Here is a 27,529-nt window from a genome sequence, read left to right on the forward strand (position 1 = left end):
CTATTCCATCTCTCTCTCTCTCTCTCTGCACCCTGGTCACATTATGCTGTCCAGTGTCCACCGTGCCTCCGTCAGAGGGCTATTCCATCTCTCTCTCTCTCTCTCTGCACACTGGTCACATTAAAATCTCCTGGGTCGATGATCGACCAAGGACTGGAAGATGGAATATCTTCTCACAGTCATGACGATGCTCTCTGAATAAGGCAATAGACAGATTGTAAAATAATGTTGCATAGCCAAATGCATTGCATTATCCCATTTATTCTTCACATGAGGCTACAAACAAATCATATAACTGCAAGCAGCAATGAACAGTGTTCACAGGATAACAGAAAGAACACAAGATCAGTTGGATAACAAAGCAAGCACATCATGTAGGAACTATCTTCCTTTATGTGAAAGCATTAACATGTTTTATTTTTCAATACCACAAGGATGACACAAGTGAAGTTTTGTGTAGTGCTGTACACAGCACGTAATCCTTCTTAAAGTCATTACTTAATGTATTGAGGTTATATATGAATATTTATATATGCTGACTGTGCAAGCAGCAAGACTTACAATTTCACATTTTCCAGAATAAAATATACACTTTTCACAAAGTTCAGACCAATAATAGGGCTAGTATTATTATACAGATATACTAATAACAATAATTCACATCGTTTTTCTGCATAATTTAAATCTAACATTAATTTGCATGAGACAAAGTCCACTTGATCACTAGTTATTGCTCTAGTATCCTATAGTGCCACTTGTGCCAATGACATCTATAGTGCCACCAACTGGTCTGGTGCAGTGGGGGTTCATGAGAAGATTTTTATAGCATTTGTAGCATATTTCAGCATATTAGCATATGTGCTAAGTAAGTTAAGAGATGTGCCATGGGCCTACATTCTAAATTGGGTGTAATTTGGTCTTATGTTTCATGAGAATATGTTTTTTTTAATGTTTTCCGAAATTTCCCAGATGGAGGAAAATCTATCCTGATGGACCTTATGGGTCCTTGAGGCAGATTGGTTCAGCATAAGGAAAGACAACTACATACAACGTTTCAAGTCTCTAGGTCAAACGGGACTATAGATATGAGAGTTTAAGTGAGACTGCTTATAACAGCGCCACCTATAGGCCAATCGGTGCCATTCTTTTTGACCAAGTTACTCATGGCCTCTTGTTTCTGTGTGCCAAATTAGAAACAAGTTACCAATCCCTGCTTGAGTTATTTGACCATGTCAAGGGAAACAAATCATAAGAATACAGACAATAACAATATGCTTCAACCCCTAAAAACAGTGAGAAAAAAGGAAAACGTGAAGGTTTGACTCACTTTTGTATTCAGCCACTAATGTAGGGGCGGTAGTACTCCTTCTTAACTTGTTTCCAACTCTTCTCAGCCCCATGTTCTCTAACTCCAATTTCCGGATTTCCGACCGCATTTCTATGATTACCTGCGCGAGTCTCCGTTCGCTATCCATGGTGCTGAAACGACAGATTTATGTCCGCGCGGAAAGTGCCATTGGGACAGAATATCTCACCCTTAGCCACTTGCCTCACCTGACCTGGTAAATAGATATCATGCTCTCCTAAACTGTTTTCCTCTGTACATACACTATTTCAGTCACATGGTAGGCCTAGTTTTTCCTCCCCTCATCTCGGTTGTCAATGTGATTGTCGCGCGCGGACCCGGTTAGTGATCCATGTGGAGCAACGTTTTCTTCCTCTCACTTTTTTTAATGAACAAAATAAACAATTAACCTCTCATCGCACCATTGATAACACAGCCATATGACGTAGGCCAACTAGTGTCATTTTCTTCTCTGAGACCCGATGCCACCCACTTTCTCTGCGACAGTTAAATATTTATCCGTTCTGTCAACGTAAAGCAGCAATAGGCAATCTAGTACGGGTCAGTGACACGTAGGACGACACTGCAACGTTGTGGTGATTTAATTAAATCACTTTCATTTTCTGTCTATTGTTTACTGTCGTCTGCCATTCACCTGCATCTGTGTGCTATCCATCCGTTCCAGTCACTAAAACTCATTTAAAAATAAAATAAAATGTTATTTGTCACATACACTGTTTAGCAGATGTTATTGCGGGTGTAAAGAAACGCTTGTGCTTCTAGCTCCAACAGTGCAGTAATATCTAATAAGTAATATCTAACAATACACACAATCTAAAGTAAATGAATGGAATTAAGAATAAATATAAACAGCTAGATCTACTTAGGTGATTCCTATACTAGAAAATGTGTATACTTATATAGACTTTTGTAGACTATTTTCTTGCAGGCCTAGAAAGTCTCTATCAACTTTTGAAAGTTGTGAAAAATAGGGACCTTTACGTTAGACCTAGGTCAAAATGGATCCTTGAGAAGTCCAAAACATATTTTCCAGTTCCCACACTGCTATCCTTATCTGCTGTTACATACACTGAGTGTACAAAATATTAGGAACAGCTGCTCTTTCCATGACATAGACTGACCAGGTGAATCCAGGTGAAAGCTATGATCCCCCTCACCTGTTTAATCCAATTCAATCAGTGTAGATGAAGGGGAGATTAGGTTAAGGTTAATTAAGTATTTTTAAGCCTTGAGACAATTGAAACATGGATGTGCCATTCAGAGGGGGGATGGGCAATACAAAAGATTTAACGGGGTGTGGTAGTAGGTGCCAGGCACACCGGTTTGAGTGTGTCAAGAACCTCAACGCTGCTGGGTTTTTCACACTCCACAGTTTCTCGTGTGTATCAAGAATGGTCCACCACCCAAAGGACATCCATCCAACTTGACACAACTGTGGTAAGCATTGGAGTCAAGATGGGCCAGCATCACTAATGCTACGCTATTCCCTATTGAGTGCACTACTTTTGACCAGGGCCCATATGTTTCTGGTCAAAAGTAGTGTACTAAATAGTGAATAGGGTGTGTGTACATAGTGGCATGTTTCAACACTGTGGCCCAGTGGTTCCCAATCAGGGGTACTAGGATCCCTGGGGGTACTTGTCCTAACCACAGGGGGTACTGGAGAAGATTCAAAAGACCATAGGCCTACTTAGGGCCGGTTCCAGGAATAAGCCACATAAGCTTTTTATTTATCACATTTTTGGGGAACTCAGTGGGGTCTCAACTTACTATTGTGAGTAAGAACAGTAGATTACACCAGGGGCAATTTAGAGATGTGGATGTGCATCAGCAGCTTTTCTCTTATGTCAGTCACTGACAGTCACTCAATTAGCAATGTCAGTTAAATGTTTTTAGATTGGTAGTTAGTCTAGCCAGCCCTGATGTCCAGGGGACCCCCATTGATTTTGTTAGTAACTCTCACTCAGAAATCTTTTTAACATGGTACAAGTCATTATAAAATGCTAGAATTGCAGGAAATTAGCTGTAAATGGGTCCCTCAAAACAGATCTCGCTTAGGGCCCCCAAAAGGCTAGAGCTGGCCCTGGGCCTACTGATAAAATGCACATGAGGGGGTACTTCAGGGGTACTCCTGGCAGAGCAACATGCAGTTGGTTGTACAGTCATCGAAAAAGGTTTGGAACCATCGCTGTAGCCTGTACTCTGCGTTCCTCCCTTTCCACAAAACAGTGTCTCAGCTGCTGCTTGCTTGCTGATAACAGCCCTTACAGCAACTGACAGATAGACTGACCTCATTGCTCTTTCTGTGTCATGGTGTTGAGTAAACACAGGAAGTTAACCTCTGAAGCATCTGTAGATAAAGGCTATATCGTTCTGCTAATACAGGACTAGTAAAGGCCCAATGCACTGCTTTTAATTTTTTTTATTTTTATAGATACATTTTTATTTCCTGACATTTTTCTTCTTCGAGTTTTTAGGGGGTTCTGCAGCACCCTCGACAGTCCTGCTTCCCGCGGTTCTGTACGTAATTTAAAATGTTGAGTCCTTAATGTAAAAACTGAAGTACCAAAATTAACCTACAGATGTCAGTGTCGTGTGCTATTGGCTGCAGGCCTAGCTGGCAATCTGAATCTGCTGTCATTCGTTGAGGAAGCACACAAATGTCGAACTCAGGACAGGTAAGAGACACATGAAAAGTATGTGCAAAGATTATAGAACAAACGTTTTCCCCTTTTATAAGTGGTATGTGCATTTGTAAGTTAAAGTTAACGGTAAACGGCAGATGCACGTTGTGGTGAAGGCAGGACAAGTCACAGGTTTTTTCAGTAATGCTGATAGGCGCACTGCTGCTGCCGTTGATTTATGCTACGTCGGCTCGACGTTATTCACGGTGCATGGGCACTGATGCAAAAAGCGCTGACATTAAGGAAGGTCAGGAACACAAACGCTGCTGACTACCGTATCCCTGTTTCATCATTTTAGCAAGTCACTTTTGTCTATGTGCCAACAGCACAATATTGGAGGAAATGTATCCCATAATGGTGTTGACCTTGAAACAGTTTATAGTCCACATTGGCTACGGAGAAAATATATCCAGAGATATATTCAGTGAAACAGGGATGAGATGTATTGTCAGCTTGTCCTCTGTTTAATGACCATGAGTTCTTCTCTGAGCCTGGCCTTCTGTGTTGTTCATTCTAGGGAGCTACTGTGAAAGTCAAACACACATCTTTGTTTACTTTCATTCACAGGGGTTGATACAGAGAATGCATGCATAGTTCTTATATAACTTAAATAGACCTAGTACATAGCAGTGGCGGTCAATACGCCATTTACCCAGCTCAACGTAACAATGATAGGTTTAGGCTACTACATGATACTTGAATTTGCCCTATACCCATCATGAGGTTGCTACAACCTAACCTACAAAAACATATATACAGTTGAAGTCGGAAGTTTACATACACCTTAGCCAAATACATTTAAACTAAATTTTTTCCCAATTCCTGACATTTAATCCTAGTGAAAATTCCCTGTTTTAGGTCAGTTAGGATCCCCACTTTATTTCAAGAATGTGAAATGTCAGAATAATAGTATAGAATGATTTACTTCAGCTTTTATTTCTTTCATCACATTCCCAGTGGGTCAGAAGTTTACATACACTCAATTAGTATTTGGTAGCGTTGCCTTTAAATTGTTTAACTTGGGTAAAATGTTTCAGGTAGCCTTCCACAAGCTTCCCACAATAAGTTGGGTGAATTTTGGCCCATTCCTCCTGACAGAGCTGGTGTAACTGAGTCAGGTTTGTAGCCCTCCTTGCTCACACACGCTTTTTCAGTTCTGCCCACACATTTTCTATGGGATTGAGGTCAGGGCTTTGTGATGGCCACTCCAATACCTTGTCTTTGTTGTCCTTAAGCCATTTTGCCACAACTTTGGAAATATGCTTGGGGTCATTGTCCATTTGGAAGACCCATTTGCGACCAAGCTTTAACTTCCTGACTGATGTCTTGAGATGTTGCTTCAATATATCCACATCATTTTCCTCCCTCATGATGCCATCTATTTTGTGAAGTGCACCAGTCCCTCCTGCAGCAAAGCTCCCCCACAACATGATGCTGCCATTCCCGTGCTTCACGGTTGGGATGGTGTTCTTCGGCTTGCAAACATCCCCCTTTACCCTCCAAACATAATGATGGTCATTATGGCCAAACAGTTCTATTTTTGTTTCATCAGACCAGAGGACATTTCTCCAAAAAGTACGATCTTCGTCCCCATGTGCAGTTGCAAACCCTAGTCTGGCTTTTTTTATGGCGGTTTTGGAGCAATGGCTTCTTCCTTGCTGAGCGGCCTTTCAGGTTATGTCGATATAGGACTCGTTTTACTGTGGATATAGATACTTTTGTACCTGTTTCTTCCAGCATCTTCACAAGGTCCTTTGCTGTTGTTCTGGAATTGATTTGCACTTTTCGCACCAAAGTACGTTCATCTCTAAGAGACAGAACGTGTCTCCTTCCTGAGCGGTATGACGGCTGCGTGGTCCCATGGTGTTTATACTTGCGTACTATTTTTTGTGCAGATGAACGTGGTACCTTTAGACATTTGGAAATTGGTCCCAAGGATGAACCAGACTTGTGGAGGTCTACAATTTTTTTTCTGAGGTCTTGGCTGATTTCTTTTGATTGTCCCATGATGTCAAGCAAAGAGGCACTTGAAATACATCCACAGGTACTCCTCCAATTGACTCAAATGATGTCAATTAGCCTATCAGAAGCTTCTAAAGCCATGACATCATTTTATGGAATTTTCCAAGCTGTTTAAAGGCACAGTCAACTTAGTATATATGAACTTTTGACTCACTGGAATTGTGATACAGTGAATAATAAGTGAAAGAATCTGTCTGCAAACAATTGTTGGAAAGATTACTTGTGCCATGCACAAAGTAGATGTCCTAACCGACTTGCCAAAACTATAGTTTGTTAACAAGAAATTTGATGACTCCAACCTAAGCATATGTAAACTTCCAACTTCAACTGTACGTAAAGTAGGGGTGCTGAGGGTGCTGCAGCACCCCCTGAAAAATCGGAATAAAAAAATACATAAAAATAATAATATATATATTTTTCGCACAAAAGTAATGCACTGGGACTTACTAGTACTAGTCCTGTATTAGTGGACCTATATAGCTGTATGTAGCACATGCAAAAAAAAGTTTTGTCTCTTTGTCCAGTATGAAGGAAGTTAGAAATAATTTTGTGAGTTATTGCTAATTAGCCTTTAGCACAATGCTATCCTGGATCTACGCGCTCTCCTCTTCTTACCATTTCCCTTCACTTGTGGAGTTCAGTGCACAACACAACAGCTGTCTGTGACCAGGCAAAACAACTCTCTAAGCCAAACCTTTATACCATAACCGCTAACCACTGCACAGCCTACATCGTTGTCACCATATTAACATTAAACTCAACAAACTAGAACTAATGCGTGTGCAATCATGCAGTACAGTATACAGCAAGCAGTTTAGCAGCTACACCATTGGTCCCCGGTGGCAATGAATGAATAAAAACAAAATCTTACCTTGTCTTGGAAGAGTTTCCGAGTTGGATAGCCTTAGCCAGCTAGCTAATATAAATAACATCCATCACTGTTTGAGTCAGGTTTTTGAGTAGGCAAAATTAACTGTTTAGAAGCCTCTTGCACCTAGACTTGGTGCTCCGGTACCGCTTGCCGTGCGGTAGCAGAGAGAACCTGGAGGTCCTGGATGGCAGGAATCTTGGCTCCAGTGATGTACTGGGTCGTACGCTCTACCCTCTGTAGTGCCTTGCGGTCGGAGGCCAAGCAGTTGCCATACCAGGCAGTGATGCAACCCGTCAGGATGCTCTCGATGGTGCATCTGTAGAACCTTTTGAGGATCTCAGCACCCATGCCAAATATTTTCAGTTTCCTGAGGGGGAATAGGTTTTGTCGTGCCCCCTTCACGACTGTCTTGGTGTGCTTGGACCATGTTAGTTTGTTGGTGATGTGGACGCCAAGGAACTTAATGCTCTCAACCTGCTCCACTACAGCAAAACAGTATGTTTTAATCAGTTACTTGGTGACGTGAATATATTTACTATATTTTTATCTAAAAAGGATACCTTTTTTACCGTTTCACTATTTTTATTATTCTGAAATTCACTGAGTAGGATGGTCCTCCCCTTCCTTCTCTGTGGAGCCTCCACTGATCAATAGAGTTGAGAACACCAACTATCAGTCACAGGATCATTTAAATTGATGCCTTCTGGAATCCCGGGTGGCGCAGTGGTCTAGGGCACTGCATCGCAGTGCTAACTGCGCCACCAGAGTCTCTGGGTTCGCCCCCAGGCTCTGTCGCAGCCGGCTGCGACCGGGAGGTCCGTGGGGCGACGCACAATTGGGCTAGCGTCGTCCGGGTTAGGGAGGGTTTGGCCGGTAGGGATTTCCTTGTCTCATCGCGCTCCAGCGACTCCTGTGGCGGGCTGGGCGCAGTGCGCGCTAACCAAGGGGGCCAGGTGCACGGTGTTTCCTCCGACACATTGGTGCGGCTGGCTTCCGGGTTGGAGGCGCGCTGTGTTAAAGAAGCAGTGCGGCTTGATTGGGTTGTGCTTCGGAGGACGCATGACTTTCGACCTTCGTCTCTCCCGAGCCCATACGGGAGTTGTAGCGATGAGACAAGATAGTAATTACTAGCGATTGGATACCACGAAAATTGGGGAGAAAAGGGGATAAAAAAATAAAATAAATAAAAAATAAAAAAATTGATGCCTTCTGTAGCAACGGGCCGGTCCATTACCATGCCTTCTATAGCAACGGGCCGGTCCATTACCATGCCTTCAATAGCAACGGGCCGGTCCATTACCATGCCTTCTATAGCAACGGGCTGGTCCATTACCATGCCTTCTATAGCAACGGGCCGGTCCATTACCATGCATTCTATAGCAACGGGCCGGTCCATTACCATGCCTTCTATAGCAACGGGCCGGTCCATTACCATGCCTTCTATAGCAACGGGCCGGTCCATTACCATGCCTTCTATAGCAACGGGCCGGTCCATTACCATGCCTTCTATAGCAACGGGCCGGTCCATTACCATGCCTTCTATAGCAACGGGCCGGTCTATTACCATGCCTTCTATAGCAACGGGCCGGTCCATTACCATGCCTTCTGTAGCAACGGGCCGGTCCATTAGCATGCCTTCTGTAGCAACGGGCCGGTCCATTAGCATGCTTTCTGTAGCAACGGGCCGGTCCATTACCATGCCTTCTATAGCAACAGGCCGATCCATTACCATGCCTTCTATAGCAATGAGACGATCCATTACCATGCCTTCTATAGCAACGGGACGATCCATTACCATGCCTTCTATAGCAACGGACCGATCCATTACCATGCCTTCTATAGTAACGGACCGATCCATTACCATGCCTTCTATAGTAACGGACCAATCCATTACCATGCCTTCTATAGCAACGGGTTGGGACTCAGAACAGAATAACATCAACAGAACAAAGTGACAGGCGTGGTTTGAGTCAGAGAAACATCACATTGGGGTCCAGAAAGTGGCACCTCTCGGTGTGTGAGTGGCCCAATGAAAGAGAGATGGAGGAGTAAGGCAACAAAGATATGTAGGAGCGACGGGTAGGAGCATTGGGCCAGTAACCAAAAGGTTGCTAGATCTAATCCTTGAGCCAATAAAGTACAAATCTGTCATTCTTCTCCTGAGAAAAGCAGTTGACCCCCAACAACAACAACTGTTCTCCGGGTGCCGATCACATGGATGTGGATTAAGGAAGCCCTCTCTGATTCAGAGGGGTTGGCTTAAATCCGAAAGACAACTTTTCAGTTGAATGCATTCAGTTGTACAAATGACTAGGTATCCCCCTTTCCCCTTTATTATCCGATAACTGCCAAACGGCATTTCAGTGCACTGATCACACCAGTCACCATCCCTCCTCCTGATCACTGATCACACCAGTCACCATCCCTCCTCCTGATCACACCAGTCACCATCCCTCCTCATGATCACTGATCACACCAGTCACCATCCCTCCTCATGATCACTGATCACACCAGTCACCATCCCTCCTCCTGATCACTGATCACACCAGTCACCATCCCTCCTCCTGATCACTGATCACACCAGTCACCATCCCTCCTCCCGATCATTCACACCAGTCACCATCCCTCCTCCCGATCATTCACACCAGTCACCATCCCTCCTCCTGATCACTGATCACACCAGTCACCATCCCTCCTCCTGATCACTGATCACACCAGTCACCATCCCTCCTCCTGATCACTGATCACACCAGTCACCATCCCTCCTCCTGATCACTGATCACACCAGTCACCATCCCTCCTCCTGATCACTGATCACACCAGTCACCATCCCTCCTCCTGATCACTGATCACACCAGTCACCATCCCTCCTCCTGATCACTGATCACACCAGTCACCATCCCTCCTCCTGATCACTGATTACACCAGTCACCATCCCTCCTCCTGATCACTGATCACACCAGTCACCATCCCTCCTCATGATCACTGATCACACCAGTCACCATCCCTCTTCCTGATCACTGATCACACCAGTCACCATCCCTCCTCCTGATCACTGATCACACCAGTCACCATCCCTCCTCCTGATCACTGATTACACCAGTCACCATCCCTCCTCATGATCACTGATCACACCAGTCACCATCCCTCCTCCTGATCACACCAGTCACCATCCCTCCTCATGATCACTGATCACACCAGTCACCATCCCTCCTCAGAATCACTGATCACACCAGTCACCATCCCTCCTCCTGATCACTGATCACACCAGTCACCATCCCTCCTCCTGATCACTGATCACACCAGTCACCATCCCTCCTCCTGATCACTGATCACACCAGTCACCATCCCTCCTCCTGATCACTGATCACACAAGTCACCATCCCTCCTCCTGATCACTGATCACACAAGTCACCATCCCTCCTCCTGATCACTGATCACACCAGTCACCATCCCTCCTCATGATCACTGATCACACCAGTCACCATCCCTCCTCATGATCACTGATCACACCAGTCACCATCCCTCCTCATGATCACTGATCACACCAGTCACCATCCCTCCTCCCGATCATTCACACCAGTCACCATCTCTCCTCCCGATCATTCACACCAGTCACCATCCCTCCTCCTGATCACTGATCACACCAGTCACCATCCCTCCTCCTGATCACTGATCACACCAGTCACCATCCCTCCTCCTGATCACTGATCACACAAGTCACCATCCCTCCTCCTGATCACTGATCACACCAGTCACTATCCCTCCTGATCACTCACACCAGTCACCATCCCTCCTCATGATCACTGATCACACCAGTCACCATCCCTCCTCATGATCACTGATCACACCAGTCACCATCCCTCCTCCTGATCACTGATTACACCAGTCACCATCCCTCTTGCTGATCACTGATCACACCAGTCACCATCCCTCCTCATGATCACTGATCACACCAGTCACCATCCCTTCTCCCGATCATTCACACCAGTCACCATCCCTTCTCCCGATCATTCACACCAGTCACCATCCCTCCTCATGATCACTGATCACACCAGTCACCATCCCTCCTCATGATCACTGATCACACCAGTCACCATCCCTCCTCATGATCACTGATCACACCAGTCACCATCCCTCCTCCTGATCACTGATCACACCAGTCACCATCCCTCTTCCTGATCACTGATCACACCAGTCACCATCCCTCCTCCCGATCATTCACACCAGTCACAATCCCTCCTCATGATCACTGATCACACCAGTCACCATCCCTTCTTCCGATAATTCACACCAGTCACCATCCCTTCTCCCGATCATTCACACCAGTCACCATCCCTCCTCATGATCACTGATCACACCAGTCACCATCCCTCCTCATGATCACTGATCACACCAGTCACCATCCCTCCTCCCGATCATTCACACCAGTCACCATCCCTCCTCATGATCACTGATCACACCAGTCACCATCCCTCCTCCTGATCACTGATCACACCAGTCACCATCCCTCCTCATAATCACTGATCACACCAGTCACCATCCCTCCTCATGATCACTGATCACACCAGTCACCATCCCTCCTCACGATCACTGATCACACCAGTCACCATCCCTCCTCATGATCACTGATCACACCAGTCACCATCCCTCCTCATGATCACTGATCACACCAGTCACCATCCCTCCTCATGATCACTGATCACACCAGTCACCATCCCTCCTCATGATCACTGATCACACCAGTCACCATCCCTCCTCACGATCACTGATCACACCAGTCACCATCCCTCCTCCTGATCACTGATCACACCAGTCACCATCCCTCCTCCCGATCATTCACACCAGTCACCATCCCTCCTCATGATCACTGATCACACCAGTCACCATCCCTTCTCCCGATCATTAACACCAGTCACCATCCCTTCTCCCGATCATTCACACCAGTCACCATCCCTCCTCATGATCACTGATCACACCAGTCACCATCCCTCCTCATGATCACTGATCACACCAGTCACCATCCCTCCTCATGATCACTGATCACACCAGTCACCATCCCTCCTCATGATCACTGATCACACCAGTCACCATCCCTCCTCCTGATCACTGATCACACCAGTCACCATCCCTCCTCCCGATCATTCACACCAGTCACAATCCCTCCTCATGATCACTGATCACACCAGTCACCATCCCTTCTTCCGATAATTCACACCAGTCACCATCCCTTCTCCCGATCATTCACACCAGTCACCATCCCTCCTCATGATCACTGATCACACCAGTCACCATCCCTCCTCATGATCACTGATCACACCAGTCACCATCCCTCCTCCCGATCATTCACACCAGTCACCATCCCTCCTCATGATCACTGATCACACCAGTCACCATCCCTCCTCCTGATCACTGATCACACCAGTCGCCATCCCTCCTCATAATCACTGATCACACCAGTCACCATCCCTCCTCATGATCACTGATCACACCAGTCACCATCCCTCCTCACGATCACTGATCACACCAATCACCATCCCTCCTCATGATCACTGATCACACCAGTCACCATCCCTCCTCATGATCACTGATCACACCAGTCACCATCCCTCCTCATGATCACTGATCACACCAGTCACCATCCCTCCTCACGATCACTGATCACACCAGTCACCATCCCTCCTCCTGATCACTGATCACACCAGTCACCATCCCTCCTCCCGATCATTCACACCAGTCACCATCCCTCCTCATGATCACTGATCACACCAGTCACCATCCCTTCTCCCGATCATTCACACCAGTCACCATCCCTCCTCCCGATCATTCACACCAGTCACCATCCCTCCTCATGATCACTGATCACACCAGTCACCATCCCTCCTCATGATCACTGATCACACCAGTCACCATCCCTCCTCATGATCACTGATCACACCAGTCACCATCCCTCCTCATGATCACTGATCACACCAGTCACCATCCCTCCTCCTGATCACTGATCACACCAGTCACCATCCCTCCTCCCGATCATTCACACCAGTCACAATCCCTCCTCATGATCACTGATCACACCAGTCACCATCCCTTGTTCCGATAATTCACACCAGTCACCATCCCTTCTCCCGATCATTCACACCAGTCACCATCCCTCCTCATGATCACTGATCACACCAGTCACCATCCCTCCTCATGATCACTGATCACACCAGTCACCATCCCTCCTCCCGATCATTCACACCAGTCACCATCCCTCCTCATGATCACTGATCACACCAGTCACCATCCCTCCTCATGATCACTGATCACACCAGTCACCATCCCTCCTCATGATCACTGATCACACCAGTCACCATCCCTCCTCACGATCACTGATCACACCAGTCACCATCCCTCCTCCCGATCATTCACACCAGTCACCATCCCTCCTCCCGATCATTCACACCAGTCACCATCCCTCCTCCTGATCACTGATCACACCAGTCACCATCCCTCCTCCTGATCACTGATCACACCAGTCACCATCCCTCCTCCTGATCACTGATCACACCAGTCACCATCCCTCCTCCTGATCACTGATCACACCAGTCACCATCCCTCCTCCTGATCACTCACACCAGTCACCATCCCTCCTCATGATCACTGATCACACCAGTCACCATCCCTCCTCATGATCACTGATCACACCAGTCACCATCCCTCCTCATGATCACTGATCACACCAGTCACCATCCCTCCTCCTGATCACTGATTACACCAGTCACCATCCCTCCTCCTGATCACTGATCACACCAGTCACCATCCCTCCTCATGATCACTGATCACACCAGTCACCATCCCTCTTCCTGATCACTGATCACACCAGTCACCATCCCTCCTCCTGATCACTGATTACACCAGTCACCATCCCTCCTCATGATCACTGATCACACCAGTCACCATCCCTCCTCCCGATCATTCACACCAGTCACCATCCCTCCTCATGATCACTGATCACACCAGTCACCATCCCTCCTCCCGATCATTCACACCAGTCACCATCCCTCCTCATGATCACTGATCACACCAGTCACCATCCCTCCTCCTGATCACTGATCACACCAGTCACCATCCCTCCTCATAATCACTGATCACACCAGTCACCATCCCTCCTCATGATCACTGATCACACCAGTCACCATCCCTCCTCACGATCACTGATCACACCAGTCACCATCCCTCCTCACGATCACTGATCACACCAGTCACCATCCCTCCTCATGATCACTGATCACACCAGTCACCATCCCTCCTCATGATCACTGATCACACCAGTCACCATCCCTCCTCACGATCACTGATCACACCAGTCACCATCCCTCCTCATGATCACTGATCACACCAGTCACCATCCCTCCTCCTGATCACTGATCACACCAGTCACCATCCCTCCTCATGATCACTGATCACACCAGTCACCATCCCTCCTCATGATCACTGATCACACCAGTCACCATCCCTCCTCATGATCACTGATCACACCAGACACCATCCCTCCTCCTGATCACTGATCACACCAGTCACCATCCCTCCTCCCGATCATTCACACCAGTCACAATCCCTCCTCATGATCACTGATCACACCAGTCACCATCCCTTCTTCCGATAATTCACACCAGTCACCATCCCTACTCCCGATCATTCACACCAGTCACCATCCCTCCTCATGATCACTGATCACACCAGTCACCATCCCTCCTCATGATCACTGATCACACCAGTCACCGTCCCTCCTCCCGATCATTCACACCAGTCACCATCCCTCCTCATAATCACTGATCACACCAGTCACCATCCCTCCTCACGATCACTGATCACACCAGTCACCATCCCTCCTCACGATCACTGATCACACCAGTCACCATCCCTCCTCACGATCACTGATCACACCAGTCACCATCCCTCCTCACGATCACTGATCACACCAGTCACCATCCCTCCTCCTGATCACTGATCACACCAGTCACCATCCCTCCTCCCGATCATTCACACCAGTCACCATCCCTCCTCATGATCACTGATCACACCAGTCACCATCCCTTCTCCCGATCATTCACACCAGTCACCATCCCTTCTCCCGATCATTCACACCAGTCACCATCCCTCCTCATGATCACTGATCACACCAGTTACCATCCCTCCTCATGATCACTGATCACACCAGTCACCATCCCTCCTCATGATCACTGATCACACCAGTCACCATCCCTCCTCCTGATCACTGATCACACCAGTCACCATCCCTCCTCCCGATCATTTACACCAGTCACAATCCCTCCTCATGATCACTGATCACACCAGTCACCATCCCTCCTCCTGATCACTGATCACACCAGTCACCATCCCTCCTCCCGATCATTCACACCAGTCACAATCCCTCCTCATGATCACTGATCACACCAGTCACCATCCCTTCTTCCGATAATTCACACCAGTCACCATCCCTTCTCCCGATCATTCACACCAGTCACCATCCCTCCTCATGATCACTGATCACACCAGTCACCATCCCTCCTCATGATCACTGATCACACCAGTCACCATCCCTCCTCCCGATCATTCACACCAGTCACCATCCCTCCTCATGATCACTGATCACACCAGTCACCATCCCTCCTCCTGATCACTGATCACACCAGTCACCATCCCTCCTCATAATCACTGATCACACCAGTCACCATCCCTCCTCATGATCACTGATCACACCAGTCACCATCCCTCCTCACGATCACTGATCACACCAGTCACCATCCCTCCTCATGATCACTGATCACACCAGTCACCATCCCTCCTCATGATCACTGATCACACCAGTCACCATCCCTCCTCATGATCACTGATCACACCAGTCACCATCCCTCCTCATGATCACTGATCACACCAGTCACCATCCCTCCTCACGATCACTGATCACACCAGTCACCATCCCTCCTCCTGATCACTGATCACACCAGTCACCATCCCTCCTCCCGATCATTCACACCAGTCACCATCCCTCCTCATGATCACTGATCACACCAGTCACCATCCCTCCTCCCGATCATTCACACCAGTCACCATCCCTCCTCCCGATCATTCACACCAGTCACCATCCCTCCTCCTGATCACTGATCACACCAGTCACCATCCCTCCTCCTGATCACTGATCACACCAGTCACCATCCCTCCTCCTGATCACTGATCACACCAGTCACCATCCCTCCTCCTGATCACTGATCACACCAGTCACCATCCCTCCTCCTGATCACTCACACCAGTCACCATCCCTCCTCATGATCACTGATCACACCAGTCACCATCCCTCCTCATGATCACTGATCACACCAGTCACCATCCCTCCTCATGATCACTGATCACACCAGTCACCATCCCTCCTCCTGATCACTGATTACACCAGTCACCATCCCTCCTCCTGATCACTGATCACACCAGTCACCATCCCTCCTCATGATCACTGATCACACCAGTCACCATCCCTCTTCCTGATCACTGATCACACCAGTCACCATCCCTCCTCCTGATCACTGATTACACCAGTCACCATCCCTCCTCATGATCACTGATCACACCAGTCACCATCCCTCCTCCCGATCATTCACACCAGTCACCATCCCTCCTCATGATCACTGATCACACCAGTCACCATCCCTCCTCCCGATCATTCACACCAGTCACCATCCCTCCTCATGATCACTGATCACACCAGTCACCATCCCTCCTCATGATCACTGATCACACCAGTCACCATCCCTCCTCACGATCACTGATCACACCAGTCACCATCCCTCCTCATAATCACTGATCACACCAGTCACCATCCCTCCTCACGATCACTGATCACACCAGTCACCATCCCTCCTCACGATCACTGATCACACCAGTCACCATCCCTCCTCACGATCACTGATCACACCAGTCACCATCCCTCCTCACGATCACTGATCACACCAGTCACCATCCCTCCTCACGATCACTGATCACACCAGTCACCATCCCTCCTCCTGATCACTGATCACACCAGTCACCATCCCTCCTCCTGATCACTGATCACACCAGTCACCATCCCTCCTCATAATCACTGATCACACCAGTCACCATCCCTCCTCATGATCACTGATCACACCAGTCACCATCCCTCCTCACGATCACTGATCACACCAGTCACCATCCCTCCTCATGATCACTGATCACACCAGTCACCATCCCTCCTCATGATCACTGATCACACCAGTCACCATCCCTCCTCATGATCACTGATCACACCAGTCACCATCCCTCCTCATGATCACTGATCACACCAGTCACCATCCCTCCTCCTGATCACTGATCACACCAGTCACCATCCCTCCTCCCGATCATTCACACCAGTCACCATCCCTCCTCATGATCACTGATCACACCAGTCACCATCCCTTCTCCCGATCATTCACACCAGTCACCATCCCTTCTCCCGATCATTCACACCAGTCACCATCCCTCCTCATGATCACTGATCACACCAGTCACCATCCCTCCTCATGATCACTGATCACACCAGTCACCATCCCTCCTCATGATCACTGATCACACCAGTCACCATCCCTCCTCATGATCACTGATCACACCAGTCACCATCCCTCCTCCTGATCACTGATCACACCAGTCACCATCCCTCCTCCCGATCATTCACACCAGTCACAATCCCTCCTCATGATCACTGATCACACCAGTCACCATCCCTTCTTCCGATAATTCACACCAGTCACCATCCCTTCTCCCGATCATTCACACCAGTCACCATCCCTCCTCATGATCACTGATCACACCAGTCACCATCCCTCCTCATGATCACTGATCACACCAGTCACCATCCCTCCTCCCGATCATTCACACCAGTCACCATCCCTCCTCATGATCACTGATCACACCAGTCACCATCCCTCCTCATGATCACTGATCACACCAGTCACCATCCCTCCTCATGATCACTGATCACACCAGTCACCATCCCTCCTCACGATCACTGATCACACCAGTCACCATCCCCCTCCCGATCATTCACACCAGTCACCATCCCTCCTCCCGATCATTCACACCAGTCACCATCCCTCCTCCTGATCACTGATCACACCAGTCACCATCCCTCCTCCTGATCACTGATCACACCAGTCACCATCCCTCCTCCTGATCACTGATCACACCAGTCACCATCCCTCCTCCCGATCATTCACACCAGTCACCATCCCTCCTCCCGATCATTCACACCAGTCACCATCCCTCCTCCTGATCACTGATCACACCAGTCACCATCCCTCCTCCTGATCACTGATCACACCAGTCACCATCCCTCCTCCTGATCACTGATCACACCAGTCACCATCCCTCCTCCTGATCACTGATCACACCAGTCACCATCCCTCCTCCTGATCACTCACACCAGTCACCATCCCTCCTCATGATCACTGATCACACCAGTCACCATCCCTCCTCATGATCACTGATCACACCAGTCACCATCCCTCCTCATGATCACTGATCACACCAGTCACCATCCCTCCTCCTGATCACTGATTACACCAGTCACCATCCCTCCTCCTGATCACTGATCACACCAGTCACCATCCCTCCTCATGATCACTGATCACACCAGTCACCATCCCTCTTCCTGATCACTGATCACACCAGTCACCATCCCTCCTCCTGATCACTGATTACACCAGTCACCATCCCTCCTCATGATCACTGATCACACCAGTCACCATCCCTCCTCCCGATCATTCACACCAGTCACCATCCCTCCTCATGATCACTGATCACACCAGTCACCATCCCTCCTCCCGATCATTCACACCAGTCACCATCCCTCCTCATGATCACTGATCACACCAGTCACCATCCCTCCTCCTGATCACTGATCACACCAGTCACCATCCCTCCTCATAATCACTGATCACACCAGTCACCATCCCTCCTCATGATCACTGATCACACCAGTCACCATCCCTCCTCACGATCACTGATCACACCAGTCACCATCCCTCCTCACGATCACTGATCACACCAGTCACCATCCCTCCTCATGATCACTGATCACACCAGTCACCATCCCTCCTCATGATCACTGATCACACCAGTCACCATCCCTCCTCACGATCACTGATCACACCAGTCACCATCCCTCCTCATGATCACTGATCACACCAGTCACCATCCCTCCTCCTGATCACTGATCACACCAGTCACCATCCCTCCTCATGATCACTGATCACACCAGTCACCATCCCTCCTCATGATCACTGATCACACCAGTCACCATCCCTCCTCATGATCACTGATCACACCAGACACCATCCCTCCTCCTGATCACTGATCACACCAGTCACCATCCCTCCTCCCGATCATTCACACCAGTCACAATCCCTCCTCATGATCACTGATCACACCAGTCACCATCCCTTCTTCCGATAATTCACACCAGTCACCATCCCTACTCCCGATCATTCACACCAGTCACCATCCCTCCTCATGATCACTGATCACACCAGTCACCATCCCTCCTCATGATCACTGATCACACCAGTCACCGTCCCTCCTCCCGATCATTCACACCAGTCACCATCCCTCCTCATAATCACTGATCACACCAGTCACCATCCCTCCTCACGATCACTGATCACACCAGTCACCATCCCTCCTCACGATCACTGATCACACCAGTCACCATCCCTCCTCACGATCACTGATCACACCAGTCACCATCCCTCCTCACGATCACTGATCACACCAGTCACCATCCCTCCTCCTGATCACTGATCACACCAGTCACCATCCCTCCTCCCGATCATTCACACCAGTCACCATCCCTCCTCATGATCACTGATCACACCAGTCACCATCCCTTCTCCCGATCATTCACACCAGTCACCATCCCTTCTCCCGATCATTCACACCAGTCACCATCCCTCCTCATGATCACTGATCACACCAGTTACCATCCCTCCTCATGATCACTGATCACACCAGTCACCATCCCTCCTCATGATCACTGATCACACCAGTCACCATCCCTCCTCCTGATCACTGATCACACCAGTCACCATCCCTCCTCCCGATCATTTACACCAGTCACAATCCCTCCTCATGATCACTGATCACACCAGTCACCATCCCTCCTCCTGATCACTGATCACACCAGTCACCATCCCTCCTCCCGATCATTCACACCAGTCACAATCCCTCCTCATGATCACTGATCACACCAGTCACCATCCCTTTTTCCGATAATTCACACCAGTCACCATCCCTTCTCCCGATCATTCACACCAGTCACCATCCCTCCTCATGATCACTGATCACACCAGTCACCATCCCTCCTCATGATCACTGATCACACCAGTCACCATCCCTCCTCCCGATCATTCACACCAGTCACCATCCCTCCTCATGATCACTGATCACACCAGTCACCATCCCTCCTCCTGATCACTGATCACACCAGTCACCATCCCTCCTCATAATCACTGATCACACCAGTCACCATCCCTCCTCATGATCACTGATCACACCAGTCACCATCCCTCCTCACGATCACTGATCACACCAGTCACCATCCCTCCTCATGATCACTGATCACACCAGTCACCATCCCTCCTCATGATCACTGATCACACCAGTCACCATCCCTCCTCATGATCACTGATCACACCAGTCACCATCCCTCCTCATGATCACTGATCACACCAGTCACCATCCCTCCTCACGATCACTGATCACACCAGTCACCATCCCTCCTCCTGATCACTGATCACACCAGTCACCATCCCTCCTCCCGATCATTCACACCAGTCACCATCCCTCCTCATGATCACTGATCACACCAGTCACCATCCCTCCTCCCGATCATTCACACCAGTCACCATCCCTCCTCCCGATCATTCACACCAGTCACCATCCCTCCTCCTGATCACTGATCACACCAGTCACCATCCCTCCTCCTGATCACTGATCACACCAGTCACCATCCCTCCTCCTGATCACTGATCACACCAGTCACCATCCCTCCTCCTGATCACTGATCACACCAGTCACCATCCCTCCTCCTGATCACTCACACCAGTCACCATCCCTCCTCATGATCACTGATCACACCAGTCACCATCCCTCCTCATGATCACTGATCACACCAGTCACCATCCCTCCTCATGATCACTGATCACACCAGTCACCATCCCTCCTCCTGATCACTGATTACACCAGTCACCATCCCTCCTCCTGATCACTGATCACACCAGTCACCATCCCTCCTCATGATCACTGATCACACCAGTCACCATCCCTCTTCCTGATCACTGATCACACCAGTCACCATCCCTCCTCCTGATCACTGATTACACCAGTCACCATCCCTCCTCATGATCACTGATCACACCAGTCACCATCCCTCCTCCCGATCATTCACACCAGTCACCATCCCTCCTCATGATCACTGATCACACCAGTCACCATCCCTCCTCCCGATCATTCACACCAGTCACCATCCCTCCTCATGATCACTGATCACACCAGTCACCATCCCTCCTCATGATCACTGATCACACCAGTCACCATCCCTCCTCACGATCACTGATCACACCAGTCACCATCCCTCCTCATAATCACTGATCACACCAGTCACCATCCCTCCTCACGATCACTGATCACACCAGTCACCATCCCTCCTCACGATCACTGATCACACCAGTCACCATCCCTCCTCACGATCACTGATCACACCAGTCACCATCCCTCCTCACGATCACTGATCACACCAGTCACCATCCCTCCTCACGATCACTGATCACACCAGTCACCATCCCTCCTCACGATCACTGATCACACCAGTCACCATCCCTCCTCCTGATCACTGATCACACCAGTCACCATCCCTCCTCCTGATCACTGATCACACCAGTCACCATCCCTCCTCATAATCACTGATCACACCAGTCACCATCCCTCCTCATGATCACTGATCACACCAGTCACCATCCCTCCTCACGATCACTGATCACACCAGTCACCATCCCTCCTCATGATCACTGATCACACCAGTCACCATCCCTCCTCATGATCACTGATCACACCAGTCACCATCCCTCCTCATGATCACTGATCACACCAGTCACCATCCCTCCTCATGATCACTGATCACACCAGTCACCATCCCTCCTCCTGATCACTGATCACACCAGTCACCATCCCTCCTCCCGATCATTCACACCAGTCACCATCCCTCCTCATGATCACTGATCACACCAGTCACCATCCCTTCTCCCGATCATTCACACCAGTCACCATCCCTTCTCCCGATCATTCACACCAGTCACCATCCCTCCTCATGATCACTGATCACACCAGTCACCATCCCTCCTCATGATCACTGATCACACCAGTCACCATCCCTCCTCATGATCACTGATCACACCAGTCACCATCCCTCCTCATGATCACTGATCACACCAGTCACCATCCCTCCTCCTGATCACTGATCACACCAGTCACCATCCCTCCTCCCGATCATTCACACCAGTCACAATCCCTCCTCATGATCACTGATCACACCAGTCACCATCCCTTCTTCCGATAATTCACACCAGTCACCATCCCTTCTCCCGATCATTCACACCAGTCACCATCCCTCCTCATGATCACTGATCACACCAGTCACCATCCCTCCTCATGATCACTGATCACACCAGTCACCATCCCTCCTCCCGATCATTCACACCAGTCACCATCCCTCCTCATGATCACTGATCACACCAGTCACCATCCCTCCTCATGATCACTGATCACACCAGTCACCATCCCTCCTCATGATCACTGATCACACCAGTCACCATCCCTCCTCACGATCACTGATCACACCAGTCACCATCCCCCTCCCGATCATTCACACCAGTCACCATCCCTCCTCCCGATCATTCACACCAGTCACCATCCCTCCTCCTGATCACTGATCACACCAGTCACCATCCCTCCTCCTGATCACTGATCACACCAGTCACCATCCCTCCTCCTGATCACTGATCACACCAGTCACCATCCCTCCTCCTGATCACTGATCACACCAGTCACCATCCCTCCTCCTGATCACTCACACCAGTCACCATCCCTCCTCATGATCACTGATCACACCAGTCACCATCCCTCCTCATGATCACTGATCACACCAGTCACCATCCCTCCTCATGATCACTGATCACACCAGTCACCATCCCTCCTCCTGATCACTGATTACACCAGTCACCATCCCTCCTCCTGATCACTGATCACACCAGTCACCATCCCTCCTCATGATCACTGATCACACCAGTCACCATCCCTCTTCCTGATCACTGATCACACCAGTCACCATCCCTCCTCCTGATCACTGATTACACCAGTCACCATCCCTCCTCATGATCACTGATCACACCAGTCACCATCCCTCCTCCCGATCATTCACACCAGTCACCATCCCTCCTCATGATCACTGATCACACCAGTCACCATCCCTCCTCCCGATCATTCACACCAGTCACCATCCCTCCTCATGATCACTGATCACACCAGTCACCATCCCTCCTCCTGATCACTGATCACACCAGTCACCATCCCTCCTCATAATCACTGATCACACCAGTCACCATCCCTCCTCATGATCACTGATCACACCAGTCACCATCCCTCCTCACGATCACTGATCACACCAGTCACCATCCCTCCTCACGATCACTGATCACACCAGTCACCGTCCCTCCTCATGATCACTGATCACACCAGTCACCATCCCTCCTCATGATCACTGATCACACCAGTCACCATCCCTCCTCACGATCACTGATCACACCAGTCACCATCCCTCCTCATGATCACTGATCACACCAGTCACCATCCCTCCTCCTGATCACTGATCACACCAGTCACCATCTCTCCTCATGATCACTGATCACACCAGTCACCATCCCTCCTCCTGATCACTGATCACACCAGTCACCATCCCTCCTCCCGATCATTCACACCAGTCACAATCCCTCCTCATGATCACTGATCACACCAGTCACCATCCCTTCTTCCGATAATTCACACCAGTCACCATCCCTACTCCCGATCATTCACACCAGTCACCATCCCTCCTCATGATCACTGATCACACCAGTCACCATCCCTCCTCATGATCACTGATCACACCAGTCACCGTCCCTCCTCCCGATCATTCACACCAGTCACCATCCCTCCTCATAATCACTGATCACACCAGTCACCATCCCTCCTCATGATCACTGATCACACCAGTCACCATCCCTCCTCACGATCACTGATCACACCAGTCACCATCCCTCCTCACGATCACTGATCACACCAGTCACCATCCCTCCTCACGATCACTGATCACACCAGTCACCATCCCTCCTCCTGATCACTGATCACACCAGTCACCATCCCTCCTCCCGATCATTCACACCAGTCACCATCCCTCCTCATGATCACTGATCACACCAGTCACCATCCCTTCTCCCGATCATTCACACCAGTCACCATCCCTTCTCCCGATCATTCACACCAGTCACCATCCCTTCTCCCGATCATTCACACCAGTCACCATCCCTCCTCATGATCACTGATCACACCAGTTACCATCCCTCCTCATGATCACTGATCACACCAGTCACCATCCCTCCTCATGATCACTGATCACACCAGTCACCATCCCTCCTCCTGATCACTGATCACACCAGTCACCATCCCTCCTCCCGATCATTCACACCAGTCACAATCCCTCCTCATGATCACTGATCACACCAGTCACCATCCCTTCTTCCGATAATTCACACCAGTCACCATCCCTTCTCCCGATCATTCACACCAGTCACCATCCCTCCTCATGATCACTGATCACACCAGTCACCATCCCTCCTCATGATCACTGATCACACCAGTCACTGTCCCTCCTCCCGATCATTCACACCAGTCACCATCCCTCCTCATGATCACTGATCACACCAGTCACCGTCCCTCCTCATGATCACTGATCACACCAGTCACCATCCCTCCTCCTGATCACTCACACCAGTCACCATCCCTCCTCATGATCACTGATCACACCAGTCACCATCCCTCCTCATGATCACTGATCACACCAGTCACCATCCCTCCTCCTGATCACTGATTACACCAGTCACCATCCCTCTTGCTGATCACTGATCACACCAGTCACCATCCCTCCTCATGATCACTGATCACACCAGTCACCATCCCTTCTCCCGATCATTCACACCAGTCACCATCCCTTCTCCCGATCATTCACACCAGTCACCATCCCTCCTCATGATCACTGATCACACCAGTCACCATCCCTCCTCATGATCACTGATCACACCAGTCACCATCCCTCCTCATGATCACTGATCACACCAGTCACCATCCCTCCTCATGATCACTGATCACACCAGTCACCATCCCTCCTCCTGATCACTGATCACACCAGTCACCATCCCTCCTCCCGATCATTCACACCAGTCACAATCCCTCCTCATGATCACTGATCACACCAGTCACCATCCCTTCTTCCGATAATTCACACCAGTCACCATCCCTTCTCCCGATCATTCACACCAGTCACCATCCCTCCTCATGATCACTGATCACACCAGTCACCATCCCTCCTCATGATCACTGATCACACCAGTCACCATCCCTCCTCCCGATCATTCACACCAGTCACCATCCCTCCTCATGATCACTGATCACACCAGTCACCATCCCTCCTCCTGATCACTGATCACACCAGTCACCATCCCTCCTCATAATCACTGATCACACCAGTCACCATCCCTCCTCATGATCACTGATCACACCAGTCACCATCCCTCCTCACGATCACTGATCACACCAGTCACCATCCCTCCTCATGATCACTGATCACACCAGTCACCATCCCTCCTCATGATCACTGATCACACCAGTCACCGTCCCTCCTCATGATCACTGATCACACCAGTCACCATCCCTCCTCATGATCACTGATCACACCAGTCACCATCCCTCCTCACGATCACTGATCACACCAGTCACCATCCCTCCTCCTGATCACTGATCACACCAGTCACCATCCCTCCTCCCGATCATTCACACCAGTCACCATCCCTCCTCATGATCACTGATCACACCAGTCACCATCCCTTCTCCCGATCATTCACACCAGTCACCATCCCTTCTCCCGATCATTCACACCAGTCACCATCCCTCCTCATGATCACTGATCACACCAGTCACCATCCCTCCTCATGATCACTGATCACACCAGTCACCATCCCTCCTCATGATCACTGATCACACCAGTCACCATCCCTCCTCATGATCACTGATCACACCAGTCACCATCCCTCCTCCTGATCACTGATCACACCAGTCACCATCCCTCCTCCCGATCATTCACACCAGTCACAATCCCTCCTCATGATCACTGATCACACCAGTCACCATCCCTCCTCATGATCACTGATCACACCAGTCACCATCCCTCCTCATGATCACTGATCACACCAGTCACCATCCCTCCTCATGATCACTGATCACACCAGTCACCATCCCTCCTCCTGATCACTGATCACACCAGTCACCATCCCTCCTCCCGATCATTCACACCAGTCACAATCCCTCCTCATGATCACTGATCACACCAGTCACCATCCCTTCTTCCGATAATTCACACCAGTCACCATCCCTTCTCCCGATCATTCACACCAGTCACCATCCCTCCTCATGATCACTGATCACACCAGTCACCATCCCTCCTCATGATCACTGATCACACCAGTCACCATCCCTCCTCCCGATCATTCACACCAGTCACCATCCCTCCTCATGATCACTGATCACACCAGTCACCATCCCTCCTCCTGATCACTGATCACACCAGTCACCATCCCTCCTCATAATCACTGATCACACCAGTCACCATCCCTCCTCATGATCACTGATCACACCAGTCACCATCCCTCCTCACGATCACTGATCACACCAGTCACCATCCCTCCTCATGATCACTGATCACACCAGTCACCATCCCTCCTCATGATCACTGATCACACCAGTCACCATCCCTCCTCATGATCACTGATCACACCAGTCACCATCCCTCCTCATGATCACTGATCACACCAGTCACCATCCCTCCTCACGATCACTGATCACACCAGTCACCATCCCTCCTCCTGATCACTGATCACACCAGTCACCATCCCTCCTCATGATCACTGATCACACCAGTCACCATCCCTCCTCACGATCACTGATCACACCAGTCACCATCCCTTCTCCCGATCATTCACACCAGTCACCATCCCTCCTCATGATCACTGATCACACCAGTCACCATCCCTCCTCATGATCACTGATCACACCAGTCACCATCCCTCCTCATGATCACTGATCACACCAGTCACCATCCCTCCTCATGATCACTGATCACACCAGTCACCATCCCTCCTCCTGATCACTGATCACACCAGTCACCATCCCTCCTCCCGATCATTCACACCAGTC

This window comes from Salvelinus fontinalis, chromosome 17 (genome assembly GCF_029448725.1).
Source record: "Salvelinus fontinalis isolate EN_2023a chromosome 17, ASM2944872v1, whole genome shotgun sequence".
NCBI lineage: Eukaryota > Metazoa > Chordata > Actinopteri > Salmoniformes > Salmonidae > Salvelinus > Salvelinus fontinalis.